The 17,734-nt window shown below is 36.0% G+C and overlaps 1 protein-coding gene and 3 non-coding genes across 4 annotated transcripts in view; 1 reads left to right on the forward strand and 3 right to left on the reverse strand.

Moving 5' to 3' along the window:
* LOC149417727 (neuropeptide SIFamide receptor-like) overlaps positions 1-17,734 on the forward strand; it is a 132,498-nt gene that overhangs the window by 33,467 nt on the left and 81,297 nt on the right. The window lies entirely within an intron of this gene.
* LOC149417734 (5S ribosomal RNA) lies at positions 3,347-3,465 on the reverse strand. Its single transcript, XR_016303186.1, has one exon. It is a non-coding gene; the product is annotated as a 5S ribosomal RNA (ribosomal RNA).
* LOC149417735 (5S ribosomal RNA) lies at positions 3,789-3,907 on the reverse strand. Its single transcript, XR_016303187.1, has one exon. It is a non-coding gene; the product is annotated as a 5S ribosomal RNA (ribosomal RNA).
* Positions 4,231-4,349, reverse strand: LOC149417736 (5S ribosomal RNA). Its single transcript, XR_016303188.1, has one exon. It is a non-coding gene; the product is annotated as a 5S ribosomal RNA (ribosomal RNA).

The following is a 17,734-nucleotide window of genomic DNA, read 5'->3' on the forward strand; positions in this document are numbered from 1 at the left end:
AGCGTTTTGTAATTACAATAAAATCACGAGTTTTATCGTACGAAAAATGACTTTATTTTATTTTTAGTTCTATGCATTTATGCAACGTATCTTACATTCAAAAATAAATCTTAAAACAATGTTACAGTTGATATTAAAATTTAATATAAAAAAACACACCTCAAGTACAAGTAAGTCGTTATATGAAATAATCGTCTTCTTTAAACGAACTCTCAGTTGTTGTTATTCAAGAATTTTCGTTTGAAATTTTCTTTTAAAAGGAATAATGCCACACTTAATGTCGGATGAAAGTAAAAATGGTGCTTAGTCACATGTTTATGTCTGGCCATATTAAATAATGTGAACATCTTCCCATCTTGGAAGTATTAAAGGCGATACATACTGCCAGGGACCTTGGAGTAAAGCGGTTTACGAAATTCCCGCATTATTGACATCATCTCCCAGCTGAGGAGCTTTACAACCTCCGTTTGCTCCCACACTGTTTACGCACACAAATGAATAAGATCCGTATACCTTTAACCTCGGCGGTTTATTAGCTTTAATAAGTTTCCTATGAAGAGGAAACAAAACGAAAGATCGGCTATGATTTCAAATAGAAAAACAACCTATTTGCGAGAAAGGTGAACTAATAATATATTAAAAGCTTTCATAGTAAGTACCTATAACAAAAGTGAAGGTTCTTAGAGCACATGTTTTACTTCGTAATGGCCAATAACGTGGTTATTTGCGTGAAATTGTAGATTCCTATTTCATTATACAATTGAATGAATCAGAATATTAATTTTATCTTCGGTAGCTGTATGTTATTTATTTCCCGTAAGTATTACTTATTTATTTATGCCTTCAAATAGGACCAATGAGATCATACAATAGAATTATCTGAAACAAATAATATGAAAGTAATATTAACCTGCACTTGTGGGTATAAATAATTAAATACTTTTACTTTGGCGTCTGTGAAGATGACTTCACGAAGAAAATAATTCACTATTCGAACTTTAATAATGTATTGAAGCCGGATTAATATAAGTATTATAGGTTTAAATATTGGAATGATATCTCAACATAAAACGATTTGGATTTTCTGTAATTACCGTAATTTAAAATTTTTTATTCTATATGGTCGATTTAATCAGAATTGAGTGACTTCTCATCAAAACAATAGATTCTTAAACAAGTTAAATAATACATTTAAATATTTTGCTATCTTGTCTTCTTGTTTGACTTCTTATCATATCACACAATATCAGGACAAAATATCAGGTGCAATTGAGAACAAAGACTTTTGGCAAAAAACAGGCAACGTTTTAAAAGCTAAAGCACAGATATCCACCCATATTGAAGGAGAATCGGACGCAGAAAATATTGCTAATATTTTCATAACCAACTTTTCAAAAATATCGGAAAGAAACGAATCCACCATCTTTGAAAAACCATGCGAAGATGAGGACGAAAACATAATCGTTACGAAAGATATGGTTAAAACAGCTGTAAAACTAATGAAAGCTGGAAAATCGCCCGGTTATGATAGCTTGAGTATTGAACACGTTAGAAATGCAGGTGAAAAAATATACACGCTTCTAGCAACGCTATTCACACAGATACTTCAACATATGCATATTCCAAGAAACTTCTCACGTACAATTATAGTACCGTTAGTTAAATCTAGACAAGAAGACATATCCAGTGCTTCCAACTATAGGCCGATATCTCTAGCCACAATAATATCCAGAATATTTGAAAGGGTTTTAGAAATCCACATAGAAGTCAAACTATTTACGTCCGACAACCAATTTGGTTTTAAATGTAATTTGTCAACAGATATGGCACTATTCAGTTTGAAACAAAGCATCGAATATTATAAGGCAAGAAAAACAACAGTTTATGCTTGTTCTCTAGACCTAAGTAAAGCTTTCGACCGAGTATCTCATTCAGTGCTTAAGGAAAAAACTAAAAGAAGGGAATGTACCCAGTTCAATAATTAACATTTTGGCGATCTGGCATCATCAACAAGAGAACCAAGTTATCTGGAAAAATAAAATGTCAGTACCAGTGAATACGGAATGCGGCGTCAGACAAGGGGGAAGCTTATCACCAATTTTATTTAACGTCTATATGAATGATTTAAGCAATAAACTCACCTCGGTGAATGTAGGTTGTTACCTGGGAAACATTTGCGTAAATAACATTGCGTACGCAGATGACATGGTTATTTTGTCTCCAAGCATTAAAGCATTAAGAAAGCTATTAAAGAAATGCGAAGAATATGCCGCTGAACATAACATGGTCTACAACCCAACTAAATCTGTGTTACTAGTATTTAAAACGGGCGCAGGCCCTACAAAAGTACTACCCGTCAGCCTAAACGGCACAAAAATAAGTGAAAAACCGGAGGTCAAATACTTAGGATACATTGTAACAGCGGAGCTCAATGATGATATGGATATTGAGCGACAGAGAAGATCACTGTGCATCAGAGCAAATATGATTTTCCGACGATTTAACAAGTGTGGCCCAAAAGCAAAAAGGCAACTTTTTAACACATACTGCACGAGCCTATATACCTCGGAGCTGTGGACCAACTTCAAAAAAGCATCTCTAAAAAGAATGGAAGTACAGTACAACAATTCCTACCGAATACTTTTTGGGCTGTCCTGGTACTGTAGTGCCACTGAGATGTTTTTTAGAAGGGCGTGCTCCCGGATTCCGAGCACTAATGAAAAAACGGATCACCAGCTTTCGAACGCGACTAGCCACGAGCGAAAACGGTCTTGTGATGGCAGCACTGCACTTCTGGCAGGTGCCTATTTACAAGCGATGGAGCCAAATCCTGATGTCATAGATAAAAGATATAGGTATATAAGATATATATATATATATATATATATATATATATATATATATATATATATATATATATATATATTTTTTTTTTTTTTTTTGAAGTGAAACTTCTTTACCCGCGTCATGCAATTTCGAGTACCGGAGTAAAACCAACTCATGACCGAAACGAAAATGCGGGACCGATTAAAGTTCATTTGATCTAGTCAAAGTTTTGAAGTAAAATATAAATGCTTCTTAGCTCATCTCGACAACTGGCGTTGGTGGTGTAATGGTCAGCGTAGTTGCTTTCCAAGCAGTTGATCCGAGTTCGATTCTCGGCCATCGCACATAATTTTTTTTGTTTTTAACGCCTTTTTTTTTTTCAATGGTTGACCATAATATCAATCCACTAAGTAATATTTTAGGCCTGTAGCATACTTGAAAAGTTAAAGAATGATATAAAATTTTTTATGATGTTAACGATAAAAAAATAAAAAAAAACATAAAATTACCATAAAAAATGGGCCAACGGCACGCGGTGTTCCCAAGCGGTCACCCATCCAAGTACTGACCGCGCCCAATGTTGCTTAACTTCGGTGATCGGACGAGAACCGGTGTGTTCAACATGGTATGGTCGTTGGCAAACGCTAAACAATATTAATTTCTATTCTACCTGCCAATAAATATATGAAAATTAGTATAAAAAAGCCCTAATAATACTGAAAACATTAGCAAGGTGTGTGCGACGTTGATAAAAATAATCATTACATACGCGCTTGAAAAAGATCGTAATTACATCCATAACTTTGCAGGAATTTTTTTTTTCAATGGTTGACCATAATATCAATCCACTAAGTAATATTTTAGGCCTGTAGCATACTTGAAAAGTTAAAGAATTTTATGATATTATTAATGATAGTAACGATAAAAAAATAAAAAAAAACATGAAATTACCATAAAAAATGGGCCAACGGCACGCGGTGTTCCCAAGCGGTCACCCATCCAAGTACTGACCGCGCCCAATGTTGCTTAACTTCGGTGATCGGACGAGAACCGGTGTGTTCAACATGGTATGGTCGTTGGCAAACGCTAAACAATATTAATTTCTACTCTACCTGCCAATAAATATATGAAAATTAGTATAAAAAAGCCCTAATAATACTGAAAACATTAGCAAGGTGTGTGCGACGTTGATAAAAATAATCATTACATACGCGCTTGAAAAAGATCGTAATTACATCCATAACTTTGCAGGAATTTTTTTTTTCAATGGTTGACCATAATATCAATCCACTAAGTAATATTTTAGGCCTGTAGCATACTTGAAAAGTTAAAGAATTTTATGATATTATTAATGATAGTAACGATAAAAAAATAAAAAAAAACATGAAATTACCATAAAAAATGGGCCAACGGCACGCGGTGTTCCCAAGCGGTCACCCATCCAAGTACTGACCGCGCCCAATGTTGCTTAACTTCGGTGATCGGACGAGAACCGGTGTGTTCAACATGGTATGGTCGTTGGCAAACGCTAAACAATATTAATTTCTACTCTACCTGCCAATAAATATATGAAAATTAGTATAAAAAAGCCCTAATAATAAGAGAGAAGAATACTAGAAGTTTCACTTCTGTCTTGCGTAGGCTTGACACACCCACTTTTTATTTCTTTTTAAAAAACTTTAACTTTGTGTTTTTTGTATTATTATTATTATTTTATTTTGTTTTCGTTTATTCTGTATATATTATCTTACAATATTTTTTATATTTACTTTATATATATTCTATTTATAATATGGAGCTCGTGGGATTGCACCACCCTCCCTGAGATCTGGAATAATTTTTTTTTTTAAATATACAGTTTGTAATTACGTAATATAATATAATATAATATAATTAGTATTTGATGTACCCCCCATAAATAAGCAGGGCTTGTGTGTATGTATAGAATACGCGAAAACTGGATGCCCAATCACTCTCCACTGTCTCTCTGCGAAGAAAAACACAACACAATCACAATATAGTGAGTTCCACCGCGATACCTCGAGGCAATTATCGCCACAACCCCTTCCAAGACAATCAATTTCGTTGTTTGTTTAATATTTTTCAACGAGATTACGTACCTACACGAAACAAACCAAAAGCTTGTTTCCAAAATAGTCCCAATCCTTCTTCTGTTTTCAAAACAAATGCACTCAAATTTGCACTATAGTCTTGCCATTGTTCCAAAATTCAAATAGTTTTCGAGCAATGTAATGGTTAGGGATAGGTAGGAACTAGATAAATGTCATCGCGATAGGTCACTTTATAACTTAAGTAATAACACAAATGTTTTATTTTTGTAAACACGATATTATAGTTAAAAGTCCAAAGCCCGCCAAAACGATACGAAATCTGACGGGATAAGCGTTCCACGCAGAGCAACTTGTCACAAAATTATCCGCAATCTAATGCATGCAGCCGACCGACCCGTGAGGTAGCTGTGTAAGTTCTGTCAGAACCCACCTACCGGTCATAGGGCGTTTAAGTCTCTTACGGTTTTAATCGTTTTGAACGACGATTTATTAATTCTATATTTAATAAAATTTATATTTTCAGAGCCAGCGTTTGTTAACCCATTTGAATAAACGTTTTTTAAGCCGTGATATTTTTCACTCGAGTTCCTCATTGCCATTTCATTTATTAAATGATTTACCAAACAATGTATCAGGTAATCATTGACGATGATAATATTAACGACTCTCAATGAAACTATATGAAACAGACAGATGCAGAAAATAAAAAGGTAACGGCCGCAGCTGAGATTCGAACCCAAGACCTCTAGTCTTACAGGGAATGGCACACTAGCAATTGAGCTGTTGCCACCTTATCCGCAACTGGGACTCGAACCCAGGACCTCGAGTCTTACAGGGAATGGCACTCTACCAATTGAGCTGTTGCCACCTTATCCGCAACTGGGACTCGAACCCAGGACCTCGAGTCTTACAGGGAATGGCACTCTACCAATTGAGCTGTTGCCACCTTATCCGCAACTGGGATTCGAACCCAGGACCTTGAGTCTTACAGGGAATGGCACTCTACCAATTGAGCTGTTGCCACCTTATCCGCAACTGGGATTCGAACCCAGGACCTCGAGTCTTACAGGGAATGGCACTCTACCAATTGAGCTGCTGCTGCCTTATTACTTTTTTGATTTTCCGTGTCTCTCTTTTTCATATAATAGAAAGTTGTTGATATTATTTTCGTCAATGTTTAAATAATGCATTAAGGAAAAAAGTTTCCTAAGAAGATGCCTAATAAAATTCGATAAGATATGTTGTGTATTTTGGTACTATATAATTAATTTTACATTTAAATATACATTTACAAAAATAACACTAATTCAATTATAAATACTTTACATTTATTGCAAAAATTCGCTTCACAAAATACTGCAACTTATTTTTCCACAATTCATTAAAGATCAAAAAAATAAATAAAGTGTAATGAAACCAACTTTATGCTTTATTCCACTTTTTACTGACTCGACAGGTTTTAGACAAACACGTCTATCTTCAGACTTTTATATTTATGGTGCACATTCAGCAAAAATGTATAAATCCTCGTGGACGTGATTATTTTGTACCTGTCCGGTCATTATGCTTGTTTCGGATGGAATTCCAAAAAGCATTAACACAATTATTTTTACTGTTAGCAGTTGAAATGACTAATAACTTCACAATTTCGTGCGGTTTTCAAGCTTAAGAGAGCAAAAAAGAGACTCACATCGATTAGCAATAATATTTTGTAGGTTTTTTAATATGTCGAAGAAAAATGTTGATGTTTAATCAATAAAATAATTATTTTTAATAAATCTAAAATCATTTTTATCATAAAAAATCATGAGGAAAATACGATTAATTTAAATCGCGCCTTTGATAGCAAAAAAAGTGGATCGCAACTCTGCTCAATAACGCAATAAATAACGAGGTTCAGAATTTTTATAACGAAGTTTAGTGTCTCAAAAATTCCTGAATCTTGCGAATCATCATTTTAATATTCATGAAAACTTTGCGTTTAAAATCTTTGCATCCCACATGAGTTTTGTTGTTGCTATCCCGAATTGAAGGACGAACGTAGAAGATAGTAGTAGACTAGTAGGAACCATTATATTTAATCGGTGTTCCCATCGACCAATTTAGACAATGGCATCTCCATTTCGCAATATTTGCGTATGTTTATGTACAATGTACATTGGTGCTATTCTGTTAAACTTGCATTATTTGATTCTTGTCGTAGCTGCATTTATTGTGATAAAAGGGTTTGTACAATCGAATTTGATTACAATTATTCAAGTTGAAATGTAGATAACTGAATGAAACATATATTTGAATGTTTCATTTAGAAGTGTATATGTAACTTTTTCAACATTTCCCTTTTAAACGGCAATAAGGCTTTTTTTGTTATTTGTTTTTGGGGTGTTATGCCGTGTTGCGCTAACTCCTTCTTTAGCCAACGTTTCGGACAGCATTGCAGTGTCCATCATCAGGGCAGATGTGTTATTTAAAAAATAACACATCATAAAATAACAAAATAACACATCTGCCCTGATGATGGACACTGCAATGCTGTCCGAAACGTTGGCTAAAGAAGGAGTTAGCGCAAAACGGCATAACACCCCAAAAACAAATAACAAAAATACTTTTGGCCGTGAAAATCTTAAATCATATTTGGCAATATGGCCGTTCATTGGAAATATTCTTCCACTATTTTGAGTTTTTATAGAAAAATCACAAAAAAATATTTTGTCTAAAATTGAAGCTGATCATCGAGCAGAATACCTACCGGGATTATGTAAATGCGGGTATGGACTAACGAACATTTATGACGGGTTCGACAACTTTGAGAAAATTGCTTTTTCGGTGAATTTGTAAATGTCCTCACGTGTCGTGGATAATTTACAGGATTAGAGTTTGTCGGCGATCCGCGCTTTCGCACGTCTCCGCCTTTCTTCAGGGACGGGCAAGGCGCCCGGTGACAGCCTGGTGGCCATGGCAGCTCCTGTCCATATTCCCCGGAACAACAGTAGTGGAACGAAATGAACATTTCAAGATAAAGGTTAATAAAATATGTTCTGCTGAAAACAGACACAACCAAACCATCGCAAAAGACAATTTTGTTACATTACAAAGTTTGCAGTAGAATATACGACAGGTGTAGCGCAATCCCGGCTGGTGTCTCCGCTGGAACTTGTCAGCAGCCATACAATAAATTAAAAACCTTGCAACATCCCGACTCACACTCAGAAGAGTACACACCATTGACGTATGATAAGATATCGATAAGCTATGGAGGTCGTCACTGTTTTAAGTGTGGCTCTATTTATTTTATTATTTAACCCTTGGAATGCCATCCTCTGCGACCCGTAGACACTCCTTTGTGTCCCATGGGTAGTTCTCCGCCGCCGCGCCCCGCGTCGTCCGGCAGACACTATTTTATTATTTAACCCCTGGAATGCCATCCTCCGTGACCTAGCTCTCATTAGTGTCCCGTGGGTAATTCGCCCGCCGCCGTTCGGCTGACACTATTCTATTATTTAACCCTTGGAATTCCATCCTCCGCGACCTAGTAGATACTTCTTAGTGTACTGTGGGTAATTTGCCCACCGCTCTCCGGCTGACGCGCTTTTCATAATATCTTACTTTTTTTGTAAAATTATGTTATTTAAGCTCTACAGTCACACCAGATAATATGTTTAATAATTAATTGGCAACAAAAAATTATGTATATGTACAATTCCCAGGATAGATACATATTTATTATTATTTTTAGGGATTTTTACATATGAATAGTATTTATACAGTATACATAGTTATTATACATAAGTGAACTGCCTCAGTAACAACATTTTGTATTTGTTTAGTGATAAATTGAAAATGTAATGAAGATACCAAAATATTATTGTGTTTTATTATATTTTCCAGCTAAATTAAAGTAAACCATATAAGGCTTTCCTGTAAATAAATGACCCTAGAAAATATGAATTATGACGTAGAATTGTGCAACGTGCGTCAACAAATCAACGGTGGATTGTTTAACTTGATTGGTTAGACTCGATGAGCTGAGTGTTCTAATCTCTTGTTTTGAATAACACTAACTGATCTTTTTGTAAATTGTGCATGTGAACGTGTATCACCGACAGTGATCGACCATCTTGGCGCGCAATCGATTCAATATTATCTCAAGGTATTTTATTACATGGCGAAATTAGATGATTAATGAGTTTTGCCTATGCGATATCTCCGTCAAAGAAATAAAATAATAATGAATACCATACGAAATTTTAAAGAAAAAGTTAAATAAAATTTTAATGCTGAACTTATGAACTTAAAAATAACAGAGATCGACAAAAAAAGATACATTCAACACTAACAAAAAATGGTAAATTCTGAAAAAGCCATCGCCCTTTGAAGATTGAAGATCTTAAATATTCTTGATTTCTGACCTTTTAACCATATTGCATACACGACACTTTTTGAAATTAGGATTTTATATAAATAGATGACATATTACCGAGCGGCTAATATAATTGTTACGTGAATAAAATTTACTTGAGGCGAAGCTTAATGCCAAATCACTATTTAGATTAATGTGTATAACGAATTGGTGAACATTATGAATACCAAAAAATATGCTTTAGATATTTTGAAGGTTTTTCTATCGCATCGCTTGAATAGAATACAAATAAAAAATAAATTACTCAATTAAAAATATAAATGCAAACTACTAATTTTTTTTTCTCTTTTCAATAGAAATGTATGAACGCTTAAAGGAAACAACTTTTAAAAAATACAGTATTATAGCCAAGATTATCAGTGACAGTTTCACTTGATTAACTTTTTTGCTTTCTTCTAAAATTATTTACTAAATAAATAAAAAACCAGTTTTTTGCTTGAAATCGAGCATTTCTATACTCCTTTTGTCAAGCGATTTTAATGCCTATTACCTACGATATAAGTTTACCAAGAATATACACATTTTTGGCTTGTAGGTTCCTCTCGAACAAAAAACGTTTGCCGCTCAGTTTCCGAAATGTTGTTCAAGCACATCACCCGATAACGATTCATTCTCACAATTGAAGAAAATAAATCAATTTACGCGTTTATATAGTAATGTCGGTACTTACGTTTCTTCCAGAAAATTTGTCTTTACGCACCTCCGGCAGCATTTTTCTGTTCGGAATTTACTGCATCGTGAGGGCCGAAATATCCATTTAATAATAAAAAATAAATAAAAAAGACATAGTCCTTTCCAAATTATTCTTTTGTTCAACAAGTAAAAAGGTCTCTCAAAAGATTCGGAATCTCGGGCGAAGTAAATAAGTAGGTACATTTTTTTTACAGATTTAACACTCGATTTGTTCTGATCGGTAACGTTAATTTTTATGAAAACTGAAGGATGGATTTAAAATAAATATTGTACGGCTTCCAGTTGAATCTCTTGTAAATATTATGTAACTACTATTCAATAACATAATAACAATAGAAGACACGTTATATTCATGCTGATCTAACAACAAAATGTAGCACTACTTATGAAACCTTTTTGTTTATATGAAGCAGACACTTTATGATGTGACATTGTAATTTAAAATAAAACAATAACTTAATAAAGACCGCTTTTATTTTGTTCATATGAATCCGATATTTTGTGATGTGATATTTTCAATTAAAATAAAACAATAACTGTTATGAAAGTGGTGTTTACTAAGTTAAATAATTTGTGCGCTCGAGTGAAATAGCTTTATGAACTGTCCGCTAATATATATACAATGAACCTGTTTAGCGAACCCACGCGCGTTTTTTTTATATTAACTCCACATAGGAAGCCCTGAAGAAAATAATTTCCCTCAGGGCCTATGTCATCTTTGGGGATGCTGAGGGTCTTTTTGTGGAGAGGAAGGAGTGAACATGGGTCTTGAAGAGTCCCATGTTGTAGGAGGGAGGAAACCCAGAGGCCGGCAGTTCGTTCCACAGTTACACTTTTTTTTTTGCGTTGTCTCAGTTACGTAATCTTCACTCTTTTCATTCATCTAAGTTACTATTTTCTTCTTCCATAATTGTAACGATACGAGTAGGTACCTACTGCGTGGCTTCATTCTTGATTGAATAATAATGAAACACTTAATTTATTTGAGAAATTTTATTCTTCTCATTAATAAGTAAATAGTTACTCCCTGCACAGTGGCGGCTCGTATACAGAGGTCTTTTGGTAAATGACCTCCCAAAATATGCTGCAGTAGTATTATTATAAAAAAAGAATTTAACAATCCACCCGATTATTAATTTATTTTTATTATTCGTGCACATTCCTACGGTAATAGCGAGTTCCAGTGCCATCTAGAATGATTATCTACTGTATCACATCAAGTTTTGTCCCCAAGTTATCTCCTTTCTTTATTTTATTTTTTATTTATTTATTTATTTTGTAAGAAACAAACAGCTTTTATATAATATACGAGATAAATATACAAGTTAACTGAAGTCAAGCCACAGAAGTTTCTTATGTTAAAGTGCATTAGAAATGAAGTATTAGTTTCTTAAAATTAATTTGGTGTTAAAGGAAGGAGAGAGGAAGAGGAAAATAGGAAGAGGATGGGAGATGCTGCCGATACATTCCATACTCTCATATTAATAATCGATCGTACGCATTACTTCATATCGATATTTCTTTAGGTTATTACGAAAAATGTCAATGCTGTAAAATTTTGTATTATATTGTGCACATATACGAGGAATTATGGAATTTTTTCGAATGTTTGTTCTACACAAGGGTAGTTAAAATAAATCAGATTGTCGGGTTGATCTAGACGGAATATGAAGATTTATTAAATTGGTAAGTTCTGGTGAGTCCAGACAATTATATCTTTGCTATACAGACAAAGTAGGTAAACACTGTCATGTTTGACGTATGCTTAGTATCATGTAAAAAATATTTAAAAGGAATTTTCGGACATGACCGCGGTGAGATAGAGATATCTACGAACTAAAATTATGAAGGTATTAGAGGGAGATGTGAAAAAAAGACAGTCTTAAGTTTTTTGTGTTATGAATGATAGTCATCTTTAACTTATATATTAGTTCGCGAAATTGTTTATCCACTGTTGACATTATTTTGCATGGAATTATTTAAAATGTCATATTTTGTGTTGAAATGAGAGTTTGAAAATGGCCCTGAAAGCCGAAACTGCTGTAACAATAACAGAAACCAAAAAAATATTACATTATTAACTTGAACTTAATAATTACATTATTAAATTTGATTTTAATGAAATTTGAAATTTATATATGGAGTTATACGATTTAAACACAAAAACAATAAATAAAAAAATCTAATTCTGTGGATATCATATCGAAAGAAGTCGCAAACAATTTATTGAATGACAAACGTATTAAAATAGAGTGACAATTAGTTTACGTTACAAGAGAGAAAATAAAGAGGTTAAAAACCAAAGTTATCATTTTTATCGGTGCATTTGCAGGTGCAATAAAATAAACGTTTAAATACTTTTGCTTTCATTGCTTACTTTTTAAGTCTACTGATAAACAATAGACTGAGATTGGATTAAATACAAATTAAAATTGAAACTTTTAATAGGAAAAGATCTGTAAAAGAAAAAAAGCAGTTAGTTAGCTGTGTAAATAAATAATCCTAAATTAAACAATATTGTACTACAAGCTTCAGAATAGGTGGGTACTGGTAAATTAATTACATACATTGGCGTTTTTATAAAATTTATTACACATTAGAAATAGTTATCAACATTAAATATTTTTATTTTTTTATTAATGATAAAATAATGTCTATAAGACAAGGTTTTATGCATAGCACAAAGGATAACAAATTGTTATAAGCAATAATTAGTCGCCTGAAGTATCCATACAAATTGAAAATATCTCCCGAGTAAAAATAAATACCGGACATCAGAAGGCGCGGGTTCAATTCCCGTCGGCGGCATTTATTTTTACTCGGGAGATATTTTCAATTTGTAAGGATACTTTAGGCGACTAATTATTGCTTGTAATAATTTCATAGGTATTGGTTTTTTTTCGATTGATCTTCCACTTCTGGACCGCCTGTACCCCTGCCCCTTATTCTCCTCCCCCACTAATAATATAGTGGTGTTTATGTCTACAAGTATAAGTTGGCGAAAAAGGAGGACTCTGTACTTGTATATCATTTTAATTTTTACTATCTTTAATACTTTATATCTGATGAAGGAAACATGTTTCTCACTTACGCGAGAACTATTCAGTTACAAAAACTCAGTTAAGTTACATACATACGGGTAAAAATGAAATTAAATACAGGTTACGTACAATTAATAAACCAAACAAATAATAATATAAAATTATACATAAGCTCAGTAAAATAATAAATAATTCTAGGAAATATAATAATATTGATACGTATAGTTAAAATCAGTGAATAAAACTAAATGTTTCGATGTGGTGACCATTCAATCACAAAATAATTGCATAAAATTAGAGACTTGATGATTTAGGCCATGGAAATGAGATATTTCGGATAGGAGAGGACAGGGGAGGGGGGAGACTGTGCTTTCCAGAGAACGAGACCAGAGGGTAAGTAGCCAATTTAGTTCCTGATATGCATATATCTATTAGTCCAGAGTACCATCATCAAGGTACATTTCACATAAGAGCATATTTTATTATTTGGGTACCTACGGACATTACGAGATTATTATAATTTTGAAGATAAACGATCAATTTAGTTACGTAAATATCCCTGGTTTAGATCCATCTTGTTTGGAATACTTTTATTTCATATATATATATCACTTGTGATGAGACATTATAAATAAGATACCAAACATTAACTTTGTTAATACCCTCAAATCGCGAGGTAAATCGATCAGCAATCAAACTGACAAAAAAGAATACACTAAAACGTTGTAACTGTGCTTTATTTTACAATGGATAAAAGCAGTCAGACATATTGATTTTATTTCAATTATATTTTCAACCTAACATCATTTAATTTATTTAGATGTATGCTTTTTCAGATAAGAGAGAGTATTGTTCAGCTGAAATAAACATTATTATTTTTATACCAAAGACAGAGATATTGTTACATAATGTTTAAAACTGATTACATTGGAAAATTTCCTATATTTTCATATTAAAAAAAAATTATTTCTCAATTTTCTTATTCGAAAATTCTAAACGAAATATCCCCATTGCCACATAAACTATCGTTAATTAAGGTTAAAAAAATAGTGCCATCACAAAGTGATGGCCAGTTAGAAGAACTTTTATTAAAAAAAAAACATATCCAACTCACCTCTTAACTAAAATTGTAAGGCTAATTCAATCGTTCTAAAGTAGTTTTTAGGTTAAAAAAGTTGAATTGTTTGTATGGGATTTTTTTTACTTTTACCATCTTGTTGAATAACCTCTCGAAGTTAACGCAGCTTACACGTGCACGTGCATTTGAATTGATAATATGACGAAATGCGAAAATGTTTGGATTTTCATGAACACTTATTCCAAAATTGTGATAATATATTAGTTATTTACTATCAGGAAACCTGTAAATTCATTCGTTAAGGCCTGCAATCCTGTTTTAACCGGATTACCATTAATTTGAATAGATTCTTAATAAATTAGCAGTACTCATTTTCTATACGAACAACTAGATTAATTCCAACTACAGTTTACAATACAACGTTGACACAGTCTGTAACTAATATTAAAAATATATATATATTTTTTTTTTATGTGACACCTCACAAGAGTGTCCCTGCCTGTGCAGTGCACAGACAGGGGAACTATGTCACCACCCGGTTGGGCGGCGTTGTGAGGCGGAGTAAGGTAGGGGCTGTAGGAAGGGATTTGTTAATGCGGGCCTTGAAGAGGCTCGGATTATAGGAGGAAGGAAAAACAGATGCCGGTAGCTCGTTCCACATACGAGCCGACTTACACAAAAACGAGTCGTAAAAACGGCCCGTTCTCATGAAGCCAACGTCAACCGTGAACGGGTGTTCAGTTCACGGGTGTTCAGTTCGTGTCCGTCGAGTTTTGCGCACGTGCACCGGTGCATCAGGAATCAATGCTGCTAGCTCCTTGGAGCAGGCTCCATTGAAATACCTGTAGAACAGACACAGCATGCCTACATTGCGTCTATGCATCAGAGAAGGCAATCGGTCTGTTAACAACGGATTGTCAATCAGACGGATCGCTCTCCTTTGCACAGACTCAAGCAGGTTTATCAAGTATTTTGGGGCACCAGCCCAAAGGTGGCTCCCAAATTCAATAGTTGGGCGGACTTGAGACTTGTACAGGGTCAGCAGCTGGTCACTGTTGAAGAATCTCCTAGCCCTGTACAAGACGCCCAACTTTTTGGAGGCCTGATTTACTCGGGCTTCTATGGATCCCCGATACTTGAGCTGGTCTGATATAGTAACTCCAAGCATTTCAATGGAGTCTTTATTGGGGAGAGTGCTCCCATCAAATTGCACCAGACAGTCATTGATTGATCTCCCTCTTTGCCGAAATTAGACACGCTTGGGTTTTTGAGACGTTGAAACTGACCAAGTTGGCCTTACCCCAGGCACGAACCATCTCTAGGTGGTGGTCAATTTTTCGCTTCAAAACTTCCCGAGCTGTTCGGACATCATAGGTGGAAGGGGGCTTGTCAAAAAGATAACCCTCGTGAACGGTGCTGTCATCAGCGTAGCAGTGAATTGGTGCACATTCAACGAGATCGTTGATGTGCAATAAAAACAGCGTCGGAGACAGCACAGATCCTTGTGGCACCCCCGCATTGATTTGGTGCGGTAAGGAAGAAGAGCCGTCAACCACGGTTTGAATTGTTCTTCCCCTCAGAAAGTCCGCAATCCAACTATGCAGGGTTGGGTGGATCCCATACGATGGTAATTTCCCGATAAGCGCCCGGTGCCAGACTCTGTCAAAGGCTTTGGAGATATCCAACCCAACGGTTTGGGTTTCACCAAAACGTTCCATGTACCGCCCCCAAATATGCGTTACATATCCGAGTAGATCGCCACACGATCGGTTTCGACGAAATCCATATTGCCGATCGCTTAGGATATTGTTATTCTCGAGATATGTGAGCAATTTGTTGTTAACCACCCTTTCTAATACCTTCGAGAGTATGGAAGTGATGGCTATGGGGTGGTAGTTAGAAGGGTCGGAACGGTCCCCCTTTTTTGGGATTGGGTGGACGATTGCCTTTTTCCAAAGGTCTGCCACCTTTCCACCTTTGAGAGAGAGCCTAAATAATTTCGCGAGCACTGGAGTCATTTCTGCAGAGCACCTCTTGAGGACCAAGGCAGGTATTCCGTCCGGCCCACTGGCTTTGTCGACTTTCAGCTCGTTCAAGACTCGGAGAACCTCTCTGTTCCGGATCTTCGGTTCCTCCATTTGAAAACCGCAGTGCGGAATGGAAGGGGGAGTCTCTCCGTTATCTTGAAGAGTTGAGTTTTCCGCGAAAATTTTTCCTAATAGTTCAGCTTTCTCGCGGGCCGAGTTAGCCAGCCGACCATCAGGCTTGGTCAGAGGTGGGAAAGTGGTTCTGCAGAAATTTCTTCCGATCGAGCTAGCGAGTGACCAGAAAGCACGGCTACCAGTGGGGCAGTCAGCCAGCTTTTTCGCAATTCTCTAGTCGTGATCGCTCTTAGCTCTATTTAGAACTCTCTTACAATCCCTTGCCCGTTTTCGGTATTCCGAAAGGTTATTCATGGAGCTAATCTTCCGGAGTGCATTAAAAGCCGTATTTTTGATTCTTACAGCTTCAGCACAGCGATGGTCAAACCACGGTTTTGTGCCCGCTCCAGAGGATTTGACGGAGAAGGGAATGTAGCAATCCATTGCTGATGTGATTACTTCTTCTACCTCGCGTGCACAAATTGATGGGTCCTCGGAGCTAAAGCATACAGTACTCCAAGGAAAGGCGCCGAAGAAAGACCGCATGCCGTCCCATTTTGCTGCCCTGTAGTGCCATACCTTCCTCTTTACATGTTTGTCGGGTTGACGGTTCATGGAGGATGGGACAGAGGTGGTAATCAGGCAGTGGTCAGAGGATCCTAAGGGCGCTGTCACCTCCACTCTGTACCCGAGTGGCTCACTAGTGAGAAACAAATCGAGTAGGTTGGCTCAATGTGATGGGATGTCTGGTATTCTGGTCGGAGATTCTACGAGTTGGCTTAGTCCATGGATAAGGGCAAAGGATTCTGCTGATCTACCGGCAGAGTTTGTTGGGCCCGAGAACTTCAGCCATTGTTCATTATGAACATTGAAGTCCCCCAGGATTACAAACTCGGCCGATGGGTAACGGGGCAAGAGAATATCTACAGTGTCACTCAAGTACTTAAACAACTCAACAGTGTCTGATTCGGCAAGGTTTGGTGAGCGATATAGGCACGCATAGATTCTCATCATACCGGTGAGATCCACACGTACCCATAACACTTCGTGTTTTGCGCTCTCGATATTTGCGAGACGAGCGCAGCTGATGTCAGCACGGCTGTAAAGGCAGACACCTCCTTTGGACCTGAAAAGGCTTTCCAGATGATATCCTGGGCAGTTCAGATAGGAGGTATCTGGGGGCTCGGCAATCTGTGTTTCCGTAAGGAAGAGGAGATGGGGATTTTGTGAGAGAAGGTGGTGGTGGATGGGAGTTAGGTTGGTGTGCAGACCGCGAATGTTAGCGAAATTCACCTTCATCCTCGGTCCACACTGAGGACTCCTACTGTTCGCTGTCGCTGAGTTTATATTAATTTGTTGTGAGTTCATAGTTTTTAAGTTTGTTTTATTTGTTTGTGGGATTTAGGATGGGTTGGGAAGGATTAGGTTAAAAAGGTTGGGTGGGGAGTTGGAGAGTGGAGCAA

The sequence above is a fragment of the Hesperophylax consimilis genome, chromosome 14 (genome assembly GCF_061612785.1).
Source record: "Hesperophylax consimilis isolate HC1 chromosome 14, BYU_Hcon_1.0, whole genome shotgun sequence".
Taxonomy (NCBI): domain Eukaryota; kingdom Metazoa; phylum Arthropoda; class Insecta; order Trichoptera; family Limnephilidae; genus Hesperophylax; species Hesperophylax consimilis.